The 13,177-nt window shown below is 43.4% G+C and overlaps 1 long non-coding RNA gene across 1 annotated transcript; it reads left to right on the top strand.

Annotated features, from left to right (window-relative positions):
- Positions 1-1,317: 1,317 nt before the first annotated feature.
- On the top strand, positions 1,318-10,638 carry LOC129702387 (uncharacterized). Its single transcript, XR_008724373.1, has 3 exons — positions 1,318-1,767; positions 10,109-10,209; positions 10,351-10,638. It is a non-coding gene; the product is annotated as an uncharacterized LOC129702387 (long non-coding RNA).
- Positions 10,639-13,177: the final 2,539 nt, after the last annotated feature.

Genomic DNA, 13,177 nt, shown 5'->3' with positions numbered 1-13,177 from the left:
AAGGTTCTCCCATCTCCACAGTGGAACTCTGGAGCTCTGTCTGAGTGACCATCGGGTTCTTGGTCACCTCCCTGACCAAGGCCCTTCTCCCCCGATTGCTCAGTTTGGCCGGGGGGGGCAGCTCTATGAAGAGTCCTGGTGGTTCCAAAGTTCTTCCATTTAAGAATGATGGAGGCCACTGTGCTCTTCGGGACCTGCAATGCTGCGGAAATTGCTTTATACCCTTCCCCAGATCCGTGTCTCGACACAATCCTGTCTCAGAGATCTACAAATAATTCCTTTGTCTTCATGGCTTGGGTTTTTGCTCTGACATGCACTGTCAACTGTGGGACCTTATATAGACAGGTGTGTGCCTTTACAAATCATGTACAATCAATTTAATTTACCACTTGTGGACTCCAATCAAGTTGTAGAAACGTCTCAAGGGTAATCAATGGAAAAAGGATGAACCTAAGAATTTTGAGTGTCATAGCAAAGGGTCTGAATACTTATGTGAATGTGTTATTTATATTTAATTACTTTGCAAAAATTTCTAAACACCCGTTTTCGCTTCTTCATTCTGGGTCATTGTGTGTAGATTGATGGTAAAAAAGAAAGAATTTAATCCATTTAAAAATAAGGCTGTAATGTAACAATATGTGGAAAAAGTGAAGGGATCGGAATACCTTCTGAATACACTGTAGCTCTTAGGGCTAACTGAACCATGGGATATGGGGAGAAAGCAGAAACGAGTACTGATTTTGGAATATGACGGTGCTGGCTCAAAGGGCTGAATAGCCTCCTACTGCACCTATTTTCTATGTTTCCTCTCCAGAGATGCTGCCTGACCAACTGAGTTACTCCAGTTTTTTGTGTCTATTCTCATATAATTGTCTGTTCTCCAGATAGTTCAGACTGTGATGTGAAACTATCCCCACGCACCACGCACCGCTGCCTGAGGTGGTAAGGGCGCTGCCTTGCCTTTCTCACCAGTGCGGAAGTGTGTGTTGTCCATGTCAGATCCTCTGTGATGTGGATTTCCAGGTGTTTAAAGCTGCTCACCCTATCCACAGTAGCCCCATTTATCCCCAGTGGCGTATACGTCCTCGGATGTTGTGCCCTTCTAAAATCCTTTGTGTCCTAGTGTCCTTTGTGACATTCAAGAGGAGGCTGTTATTCTGAGACCAGAGTGCCAGGTCAGCCACCTCCTCGAGATAGGCCTTCTCATCATTATCGGAGATCAGGCCCACCACCTGATTATCTTCAGTGAGAGGGAGGTGAATCTGTGGGATTTATTGCCACAGATAGGGTGTGGGCCGAGGAGCTTTATTCTACAGTTTCATGACCCAAGTCACCAAACTATACGAAATTTTCACATATTGTGTAAAGAAATTATATAAATTATCCCTGAAACTCGTCATGAACAAGATTTGCACATTTTTATTAAATTAGAGAAAAAACGGAAAATTTCCGGGTAATTTTTAGTCCAATCAAAGCACGTTTAACATTGAGTTGTATGCCAGTTGGCCAATCACGCGCTTTGCTTCAGGCAAGCACATAACATGGCTGAGGGTGCCTCAACAGATGCCTGTTTTACTGGAGATTCCAATTTGTTGTTCTGTGGAATACATGTCGTGGAAACTTGCAGCAGGGTGATTGAATTTGGTGAGAAAAGCATTAAAAAGGCTGAAGAATGTGCTGCTAAGTGGAAGAAAGCCTTGAAAACAAAGTCGCTGCTCAAGTGCTGGAACACAAAGAAGACAGCCAGGAATCAACTCTAACTGAAAGGTAAGATCTAAAGTCTGAATTTATGAAAATCTATCTGTATGGACATTAATTAATTTAATTGCACCATTTTATAATGTGAATAAATTCATTCATTCATTCATTCATTCACTCATTCATTCATGAAGTTGAGGGCCTAAACTATATGTTTCCATAACACAGTCAATTAAACATTGTCATTAATGCCAGCTTGTTGTAAAGTAATAAGTCTTTAACAGCTAATCTCGGAGCTGCCTGTGATAACTTACCGAGAAAAAGTGCTCGGGCCGCGGGGCCTAGGTACCCGCGGGGTATAGTCTCAATAAATAAACGGCCGATTCGCGAATGCGGAGCCGCGGATCATCTCCGCGGGCGGGGGAGGCGGCTGTATATACGGCTGTCTGTAGCGGCCATTTTCAGGTCCCGACAACGGGAGAAAAACGGAGGGATATCGATCGCAATTTATAGGCTTCCATTGCAGTGAGAAATGGTCAGAAATGGTTGATGTTTCTGTAAAAATGAATTGGTGATATGTGAACTTGAACTAGTTTTTCTATGGTAGTAACCTATTGTTATTCTCATTAACATTCTTCTTGGTTTCTTGGTCCTCCAAAATATTCCAAATGGAATTTAAACTGGAGGTGGAATTTTATTAAGATTAATTAACAATATTTATTAACATTAAGAAGAGGTTGAAATTTGATGAATTAAGTCCATGCAGACTTAATGACTATGAGATTTTTTTTTCTGTAGCCTGGGATGAACAATTGTTGTAGTTCATCCATGCAGTCTTTAAATGTCTTCCATTGCATATCCACCGTCAACCCATTAAGAATCAACTATATAAATATAACCATATAACAATTACAGCACGGAAACAGGCCATCTCGACCCTTCTAGTCCGTGCCGAACACATAATCTCCCCTAGTCCCATATACCTGCGCTCAGACCATAACCCTCCATTCCCTTCCCATCCATATAACTATCCAATTTATTTTTAAATGATAAAAACGAACCTGCCTCCACCACCTTCACTGGAAGCTCATTCCACACAGCTACCACTCTCTGAGTAAAGAAGTTCCCCCTCATGTTTACCCCTAAACTTAAGTCCCTTAATTCTCAACTCATGTCCCCTTGTTTGAATCTTCCCTACTCTCAGTGGGAAAAGCTTTTCCATGTCAACTCTGTCTATCCCTCTCATCATTTTAAAAACCTCTATCAAGTCCCCCCTTAACCTTCTGCGCTCCAAAGAATAAAGCCCTAACTTGTTCAACCTTTCTCTGTAACTTAGTTGCTGAAACCCAGGCAACATTCTAGTAAATCTCCTCTGTACTTTCTCTATTTTGTTGACATCCTTCCTATAATTAGGCGACCAAAATTGTACACCATACTCCAGAATTGGCCTCACCAATGCCTTGTACAATTTAAACATTACATCCCAACTTCTATACTCAATGCTCTGATTTATAAAGGCCAGCACACCAAAATCTTTCTTTACCACATGAGATTCCACTTTCAGGGAACTGTGCACAGTTATTCTCAGATCCCTCTGTTCACCCACATTCTTCAATTCCCTACCATTTACCATGTACGTCCTATTTTGATTTGTCCTGCCAAGATGTAGCACCTCACACTTATCAGCGTTAAACTCCATCTGCCATCTTTCAGCCCACTCTTCCAACTGGCATAAATCTCTCTGTAGACTTTGAAACTCTACTTCATTACCCACAACCCCATCTATCTTAGTATCATCTGCATACTTACTAATCCAATTTACCACACCATCATCCAGATCATTGATGTATATGACAAACAACAGTGGACCCAACACAGATCCCTGTGGCACCCCACTCGTCACTGGCCTCCAACCTGACAAACAACCATCCACCATTACTCTCTGGCATCTCCCATTCAGCCACTGTTGAATCCATCTTGCTACTCCACCATTAATACCCAACCATTGAACCTTCTTAACCAACCTTCCATGAGGAACCTTGTCAAAGGCCTTACTGAAGTCCATATACACAACATCCACTGCTTTACCCTCATCAATTTCCCGAGTAACATCTTCAAAAAATTCAAGAAGATTAGTTAAACATGACCTTCCAGGCACAAATCCATGTTGACTGTTCCTAATCAGACCCTGTTTATCCAGATGCTTATATATATATACTGCCAGTCAATCTTGGTCAATTCACTTCTCAAACCCTCAAAGTTACCTTTCTTTAAGTTCAGGACCCTTGTTTCTGAATTAACCATGTCACTCTCCATCCTACTGAACTCAACCATATTATGGTCACTTTTGCCCAAGGGGCCACGCACAACAAGACTGCTAACTAGTCCGTCCTCATTACTCAATACCCAATCTAGAATAGTTGGTTCCTCTACATGTTAGTTTAGAAAACTATCCCGCATACATTCTAAGAAATTCTCTTCCTCAGCACCCTTGCCAATTTGATTCACCCAATCTATATGTAGATTGAAGGCACCCATTATAACTGTTTTACCTTTGTTGCATGCATTTCTAATTTCCTGTTTGATGACATCCCCAAGTCCACTACTACTGTTAGGTGGCCTGTACACAACTCCCACTAGCGTTTTCTGCCCCTTAGTGTTTCGCAGCTCTACCCATATCGATTCCACATCCTCCAAGCTAATGTCCTTCCTTTCTATTATGTTAATCTGCTCTCTAACCAGCAACGCTACCCCACCTCCTTTCCCTTTCTGTCTATCCCTCCAGAATATTGAATATCCCTGGATGTTCAGCTCCCAGCCTTGGTCACCCTGGAGCCATGTCTCCGTGATCCCAACTATATCATAGTCATTAATAGCTATCTGCACATTCAACTCATCCACCTTATTACGAATGCTCCTTGCATTGAGACACAAAGCCTTCAGGCTTGTTTTTACAACACTCTTACCCCTTATACAATTATGTTGAAAAGTGGCCCTTTTTGAATTTTGCCCGGGTTTTGTCTGCCTGCCACTTTTACTTTTCACCCTGCTACCTATTGCTTCTACCCTCATTTTACACCCCTCGGTCTCTACGCTCACACATTTAAGAAACACTTTCCCTTTAACTCCATCCTCCACTATCCCATTTGACACCCCACCCCCCTTATTCAGTGTAAAACCCACCCGTGTAACAGTGGCAAACCCGTCTCCCAGAATGCTGGTCCCCCACCTGTTAAGATGCAATCCGTCCCTTTTGTACAGTTCCCCCTTACCCCACAACAGATCCCAGTGATCTAAGAATCTAAATCCCTGCCCCATGCACCAGTTCCTCAGTCACATATTCAGGTCCCGTATCTCCCTGTTCCTGCTCTCGCCAGCAGGAGGAACTGGAAGCAAACCGGAGATAACAACCCTGGAGGTCCTGCTTTTCAGCATTTTTTCGCAAGCTCTCTAAAGTCACGCTGTATAATATTCATCCCCTTCTTTCCGACATCGTTTGTGCCCACATGCACAAACACTTCCGGATGTTCACCTTCGCCCTTGAGGATTTTCTGCACTCTGTCCGTGACATCCTGGATCCTGGCACCGGGAAGGCAGCACACCATCCTCGAATCCCATCTGTTGCCGCAGAAACCCCTGTCCGTACCTCTCACAATGGAGTCTCCCATTACAATGGCCTTGCCTGACTTTGGCCTTTTTGGTTTTGGCTCAACAGCCCTATTCGCATCACAAGCCAGTCCGCCGCTCAGTGTTAAAACGTCTTCTGCCCCGACAGCTTCTAAGTGGGTGAACCTGTTCACAAGAGGTACAACACCCGGGGACGTTGGCATTCCATGCTTCCCTCCCTTTCTCACTGTCTCCCACCTTCTCTCTTCCAGTACCTTAGGTGTAACAATCGTACTGTAGGACTTGTCGAGGAACAACTCCGTTTCTCGGAAGAACCTGAGGTCATCCACTTGAGGTCATCCACAGCCACTTTTCAACATAATTGTATAAGGGGTAAGAGTGTTGTAAAAACAAGCCTGAAGGTTTTGTGTCTCAATGCAAGGAGCATTCGTAATAAGGTGGATGAGTTGAATGTGCAGATAGCTATTAATGACTATGATATAGTTGGGATCATGGAGACATGGCTCCAGGGTGACCGAGGCTGGGAGCTGAACATCCAGGGATATTCAATATTCAGGGGGGATAGAGAGAAAAGGAGGTGGGGTAGCGTTACTGATTAGAGAGGAGATTAATGCAATGGAAAGGAAGGACATTAGTTTGGAGGATGTGGAATCGGTATGGGTAAAGCTGTGAAACACTAAGGGGCAGAAAACGCTGGTGGGTGTTGTGCACAGGCCACCTAACAGTAGTAGTGAAGTTGGAGATGGTATCAAACAGGAAATTAGAAATGCGTGGGACAAAGGCAAAACAGTTATAATGCGTGACTTCAATCTACATATAGATTGGGTGAATCAAATTGGCAGGGGTGCTGAGGAAGAGGATTTCTTGGAATGTATGCAGGATAGTTATCTAAATCAACATGTAGAGGAACCAACGAGAGAGCAGGCTATTTTAGACTGGGTATTGAGGAAGGGTTAGTTAGCAGTCTTGTTGTACGTGCCCCCTTGGGCAAGAGTGACCATAATATGGTTGAGTTCTTCATTAGGATGGAGAGTGACATTGTTAATTCAGAAACAATGGTTCTGAACTTAAAGAAAGGTAACTTTGAGGGCATGAGACGTGAATTGGCCAAGATTGACTGGCAATTAATTCTAAAAGGGTTGACGGTGGATATGCAATGGAAGACATTTAAAGACTGCATGGATGAACTACAAAAATTGTTCATCCCAGTTTGGCAAAAGAATAAATCAGGGAAGGATGTCCACAACCAACACCACAGCACTGGTCAAGAGAGCCCAGCAGCGACTACACCCTCTCCGAAGACTACGTAAAGCAGGTCTCCGCACTACACATCTATGAACTTTTTATAGGGGGACAGTCGAGAGCACATTAACCAACGGCATCACTTCCTGGTTCGGGAGCTGCAAGGCGTACGAACGGCACCAACTTGACAGGATTGTGAAGACCGCCAGCAGGATTATTGGTGCTCCACTCCCTTTGTTGCTGGACATATACAGGAAGAGATGTATCAACAGAGCCATCTCCATCATCAAAGACCCCTACCACCCATCGCATCACATATTCTCCATCCTGCCATCTGGGAAGAGGTACAGGAGCATTAGCTGCAAAACCAGCAGGATGCTCCTCAGCTTCTTCCCGCAGGCTATAAGACTGATAAACGGACTTTGCCCCCTGCCAAAGTATCGCGCACCAACCACCAACCTGGACACACTGCAGCAGCTGTCGATCGGAACGCCTGTTGATGTTTAGTAGAGAGTAGAGTGTTTAATTTAATTTGTTCATGATATATGTATTTTTATTTCTATTTACTTGTTGTTATTTGTACTGCACACTGAACGGACACTGGTTGAGCAACGTTTTTTTGTTTCCTCTGGGTATGTGAGTACTCAGGAAATAACAATAAAGATATACTGATACTGATACTGATACTGATCCGTGGATAACAAGGGGAATCAGGGATAGTATCAAAGCGAAGGATGATGCGTACAATTTAGCCAGAAAAAGCAGCATATCGGAGGACTGGGAGAAATTCAGAGACCAGCAGAGGAGGACAAAGGGCTTAATTAGGAAAGGAAAAATAGATTATGAAAGAAAACTGGCAGGGAACATAAAAACTGACTGCAAAAGTTTTTATAGATATGTGAAAAAAAAAAGATTAGTTAAAACAAATGTAGGTCCCTTGCAGTCAGAAACAGGTGAGTTGATCATGGGGAACAAGGATATGGCGGACCAATTGAATGACTACTTTGGTTCCGTCTTCACTAAGGAAGACATAAATAATTTGCCGGAAATAGCAGGGGCCAGATAGGCTGCATCCCAGAGTACTTAAGGAAGTAGCTCCAGAAATAGTGGATGCATTAGTAGTAATCTTTCAAAACTCTTTAGATTCTGGGGTAGTTCCTGAGGATTGGCGGGTAGCAAACGTAACCCCACTTTTTAAGAATGTAGGGAGAGAGGAAATGGTGAATTACAGACCAGTTAGTCTAACATCGGTAGTGGGGAAACTTCATGAGTTAGTTATTAAAGATGGGATAGCAGCACATTTGGAAAGTGGTGAAATCATTGGACAAAGTAGCATGGATTTACGAAAGGTAAATCAGGTCTGACGAATCTTATAGAATTTTTCGAGGATGTAACTAGTAGCGTGGATAGGGGAGAACCAGTGTATGTGGTGTATCTGGACTTCCAGAAGGCTTTCGACAAGGTCCCACATAAGAGATTAGTATACAAACTTAAATTACATGGCATTGGGGGTTCAGTATTGATGTGGATAGAGAACTGGCTGGCAAACAGGAAGCAAAGAGTAGGAGTAAAAGGGTCCTTTTCACAATGGCTGGCAGTAGCTAGTGGGGTACCGCAAGGCTCAGTGCTGGGTCCCCAGCTATTTACAATATATATTAATGATCTGGATGAGGGAATTGAAGGCAATATCTCCAAGTTTGCGGATGACACTAAGCTGGGGGGCAGTGTTAGCTGTGAGGAGGATGCTAGGAGACTGCAAGGTGACTTGGATAGGCTGGGTGAGTGGGCAAATGTTTGGCAGATGCAGTATAATGTGGATAAATGTGAGGTTATCCATTTTGGTGGCAAAAACAGGAAAGCAGACTATTATCTAAATGGTGGCCGACTAGGAAAAGGGGAGATGCAGCGAGACCTGGGTGTCATGGTACACCAGTCATTGAAAGTAGGCATGCAGGTGCAGCAGGCAGTCAAGAAAGCGAATGGTATGTTAGCTTTCATAGCAAAAGGATTTGAGTATAGGAACAGGGAGGTTCTATTGCAGTTGTACAGGGTCTTGTTGAGACCACACCTGGAGTATTGCGTACAGTTTTGGTCTAAAAATCTGAGGAAGGACATTATTGCCATAGAGGGAGTCCAGAGACGGTTCACCAGACTGATTCCTGGGATGTCAGGACTGTCATGAAGAAAGACTGGATAGACTTGGTTTATACTCTTTAGAATTTAGGAGATTGAGAGGGGATCTTATAGAAACTTACAAAATTCTTAAGGGGTTGGACAGGCTAGATGCAGGAAGATTTCTCCCAATGTTGGGGAAGTCCAGGACAAGGGGTCACAGCTTAAGGATAAGGGGGAAATCCTTTAAAACCGAGATGAGAAGAACTTTTTTCACACAGAGAGTGATGAATCTCTGGAACTCTCTGCCGCAGAGGGTAGTCGAGGCCAGTTCATTGGCTATATTTAAGAGGGAGTTAGATGTGGCCCTTGTGGCTAAGGGGATCAGAGGGTATGGAGAGAAGGCAGGTACGGGATACTGAGTTGGATGATCAGCCATGATCATATTGAATAGCGGTGCAGGCTCGAAGGGCCTACTTTTGCACCTAATTTCTATGTTTCTATGCTTCTCCAGTTCCCCAACACAGTCCTTCAGGAGCTGTACCTGGATGCACTTGTCACATTTGTAGCAGCCAGAGGCACCAGCAGTGTCCTTGACCTCCCACAAACTGCAAGCATCGCACTGATTCAGCTTGCCTGACATCTCCTTCTTTCGTCTCTCTCTCTGCAGTGTTTTGCGTAGCCTCCTCTCCTCGCCGAAGACTCTCGAGCCAAAGACTCTCGAGCCAAAGACTCACACTTTACTCACAGGGCACTTCCCTCACTGCCGCTCCCTAAGAGCAGTCTTGCTCATATTGACATAAATTGCCTAATTTACCAATTTACAATCCAAATTCCTCAGTTTTCAACTGTCTTCCCCGCTTTGACTCACTTCTCTCCTCCCACTTGGGCTAGAGCCAATCAGTGTTTTCCCTTGCTAAACTTCTCCTGCTGTTGCTTCCAAATCTACAGCAGCTCTGAGTAAGTCTCATTGACATTAAATAGAGGTTGACACTTTATGAATGGAAGTCCATGCAGACCTAGGTACTATGAGATGTTTCTTTCTCTAGCTATTCTGCACCCTCTACTCCTGCACTTGTACTTGTAGTCTTATCTATGGCAGTAAATTACAGTGTAAGTCTCATTGACATTAAGAAGAGATTGACATTTTATGAATTGGAGTCCATGCAGACCTAAGTAATATGAGATTATTTTTTCTGCAGCTTCTGCCCCTCCACTCTTCAGAGCCTGTCCACACAATAGTGTTTTGTGTGGCCATGCACTGTGCTTTAATGAACACTAATTTGATAATTTGCAGACTTGCCATCCCATCTACCTGGACATGCATACATGTTTAATTTCCTCATTGATATGTCGATATTGTCTTACATAATATAAAACATGAAAAGATGTAAAATACACCCCGACACATATTATCTTCTATTATTAGGAGGCAGCAGTGTATCCCGGGTTATCATGCAGAGTGCTATCGTCACTTCAGCAGCATAACAACAATAAATCGAGCGATAGCAAAGTCTAGAAGGAAGAAAGGTAATGATAGGACTCAAACAACAAATCTTTTTACTTATGGTCATATGATGTTACTTTGAAAAATGAAAAGATATATTTGAGGATGTTGATTTATTTTACTTTTCATTCCTTTTCTGTTTTCTTTTTCCTCTTTCAATTGAGTTCAAGACGCTGAAAAGCCTGAAGCAGGTGAATCACCTCAAGAGGCAGTTCCTGATGGTGAAGCAGATGAGCCGGCCCCAAAGAGACTGCTTCGATCCATGACAAGTCATAGTCAACAAACAGCAACTGTCGAGCACACTGACCGCAGGCATGTCCTACCAGCGCATTGCATCATTTGTAAATGTTCAAAGTACACAAAATAAATAAATTGTGGAAAAAAATGATTATATAAAGTTTTATTTTAATGTGGATCGTTTCACTGTTTATTTGGTCAAAATATTTAAACAATGAGTGAATTACTTATGATAATGGCGTGGCTGTGAATGCCTGCGACAATCCACCCACCGATCCACACATACATACATACGCACATCCACACACACACATCCATCCATACGCACACTTTCATGCATGCAAACACACACATACATGCACACATAAATCCGCACACACACACACACACACATCCACACATCCATTCACATGCTGACATACATGTACACATCCAAACATACATGCACACATACATCCATCCACACGTACATACACACTTACATCCACAGATACACGTTTGAAAGGCACACACACAAACTAGAGATAAACAATGCAACACTTTTAGGGTTATTTTAGGTCAAAGGTAATAGCCCTCATTTGCAAAGGCACCATCGGGGGGGATCTATAACATAAATATAAGCTCATTGTAGCTTAAAATGAATATCATCGAGTAAACATCAGAGCATTCGATTCTTGGCCAGGATGTGACATTCACATCAGAAATAAGACAGATCTCTTACAGGTCTGGCACTGCCCCAGTCCCACTATGGCCGTTACCCCCACTCTCCCCACGTTGGCAGTCAGCGTGGTTCAGTAAAGGGAGGACCCCACAAGAACTGCCCTAACCCATTAATTAGGCTGGTTCAGGAGCAGGACCTCTGCGACAGTGTCATTAAAAAAAACACACACAATTATATTCATCATATTATTTTTAAATAATATAATTATACTTAATTATATATGATAACATTCATATTAACAGGTTATATATATATATATATTGGTATAATAATATATCGTTTAAATGGACCGCAACACGGAAATAGGCTGCCCATGGTGTAATACGGGCATTGGCCCCTGGATGGCGTTTATTTTCCCCATCACATTTTCTAATTAGTTTAATTAATTAATGTGCAACTCAATTATATTCCATCTAAATCTGTGGAAAATTTCATGTAGTTTGGTGACTTGGGTCATGAAAACCTATTTCTAGACACATTTTCGATGCTTGGCCCGCAGCCTAAGAAGGCTGTGGAGGCTGTCAATGGATTTTTAAAGTAGAGTGGATAGATTCTGGATTTGTACAGATGTCAGAGGTTATGGGATCAGCGCAGACGGAGACGGGGATACGACAACAAAAAGGTCGCATCCCCCGAAGGAAGAAACTAAAACAAGTTTCCCCCGCCCCCCACACACACACACAACTAAAAATAAACAAAAACATACATCTAACAAGACAAAAGAAAACAAAATAAAATATAAAAAGACAGACGGACTGCAGGCGAGCCGCAGCTGCTCAATCATGGCTGATCTATCTTTCCCTCCCAACCCCATTCTCCTGCCTCTCCCCATAACCTCTGATGCACGTACTAATCAAGAATCTTTCTATCTCTGCCTTAAAAATATCCATTGATGGCCTCCACAGCCTTCTTTCGCAATAAATCCCACAGATCAAGTCAAGAGAGTTTATTGTTATGTGTCCCAGATAGGACAATGAAATTCGAGCTTGCTGCAGCACAACAGAGTATTGTAAACTTAAATACAGAACAGTTCAGTGTGTCTATACAGCATAGACCATATATATACACGCATAGATAAACAGATATAGTGCAATAGGCTGTTATAGTTCAGAGTTTGTTTGATGGCGAGTTTAATAGCCTGATGGCTGTGGGGAAGAAGCTGTTCCTAAACCTGGATGTACCAGATTTTAGGCTCCTGTACCTTCTACCTGATGGCAGCGGAGAGATGAGTGTGTGGCCAGGATGGTGTGGGTCCTTGATGATTTTGGCAGCCTTTTTGAGGCAGCGACTGCGATAGATCCCTTCGATGGTGGGGAGGTCAGTCGATGATGGACTGGGCAGTGGTCATGACTTTCTGCATTCTTTTCCGTTCCTGAACGCTCAAGTTGCCGAACCAAGCCACGATGCAACCAGTCTGCATGCTCTCTACTGTGCACCTATAGAAGTTCAAGAGAGTCCTCTTTGACATACCGACTCTCCGTAATCTTCTCAGGAAGTAGAGGCGCTGATATGCTTTCTTTATAATTGCATCAGTGTGCTGGGACCAGGAGAGATCTACAGAGATATGCATGCCCAGGTATTTGTAGTTCTTGACCCTTTCCACCATCGTTCCGTTGATATAAACAGGATTGAGGGTCCCTATCCTACTCCTCCAAAGTCCACAACCAGTTCCTTGGTTTTGCTGGTGTTGAGAGCCAGCCGGGCACCATTTGGTCAGTCGGTCGGTATCACTTCTATATTCTGACTCGTCACCATCAGTGATTCGTCCCACAACAGTGGTGTCATCAGCGAACTTGATGATGGAGTTCGCACTATGTCCAGCTACACAGTCATGAGTATAGAGTGAGTACAGCAGGGGGCTGAGCAGGCAGCCTTGAAGTCCTCCCGTGCTGATTGTTATCAAGGATGACACATTTCCACCAATGCGGACAGACTGTGGTCGGTGGGTGAGGAAGTCGAGGATCCAATTGCGGAGGGATGCACAGAGACCCAGATCTGAGAGCTGGGATGATGGTGTTAAGGGGCTGTCCCAC

This window comes from Leucoraja erinacea, chromosome 12 (genome assembly GCF_028641065.1).
Source record: "Leucoraja erinacea ecotype New England chromosome 12, Leri_hhj_1, whole genome shotgun sequence".
Classification (NCBI taxonomy): Eukaryota; Metazoa; Chordata; class Chondrichthyes; order Rajiformes; family Rajidae; genus Leucoraja; species Leucoraja erinaceus.
This window is presented reverse-complemented; position numbering and strand designations above follow the sequence as displayed.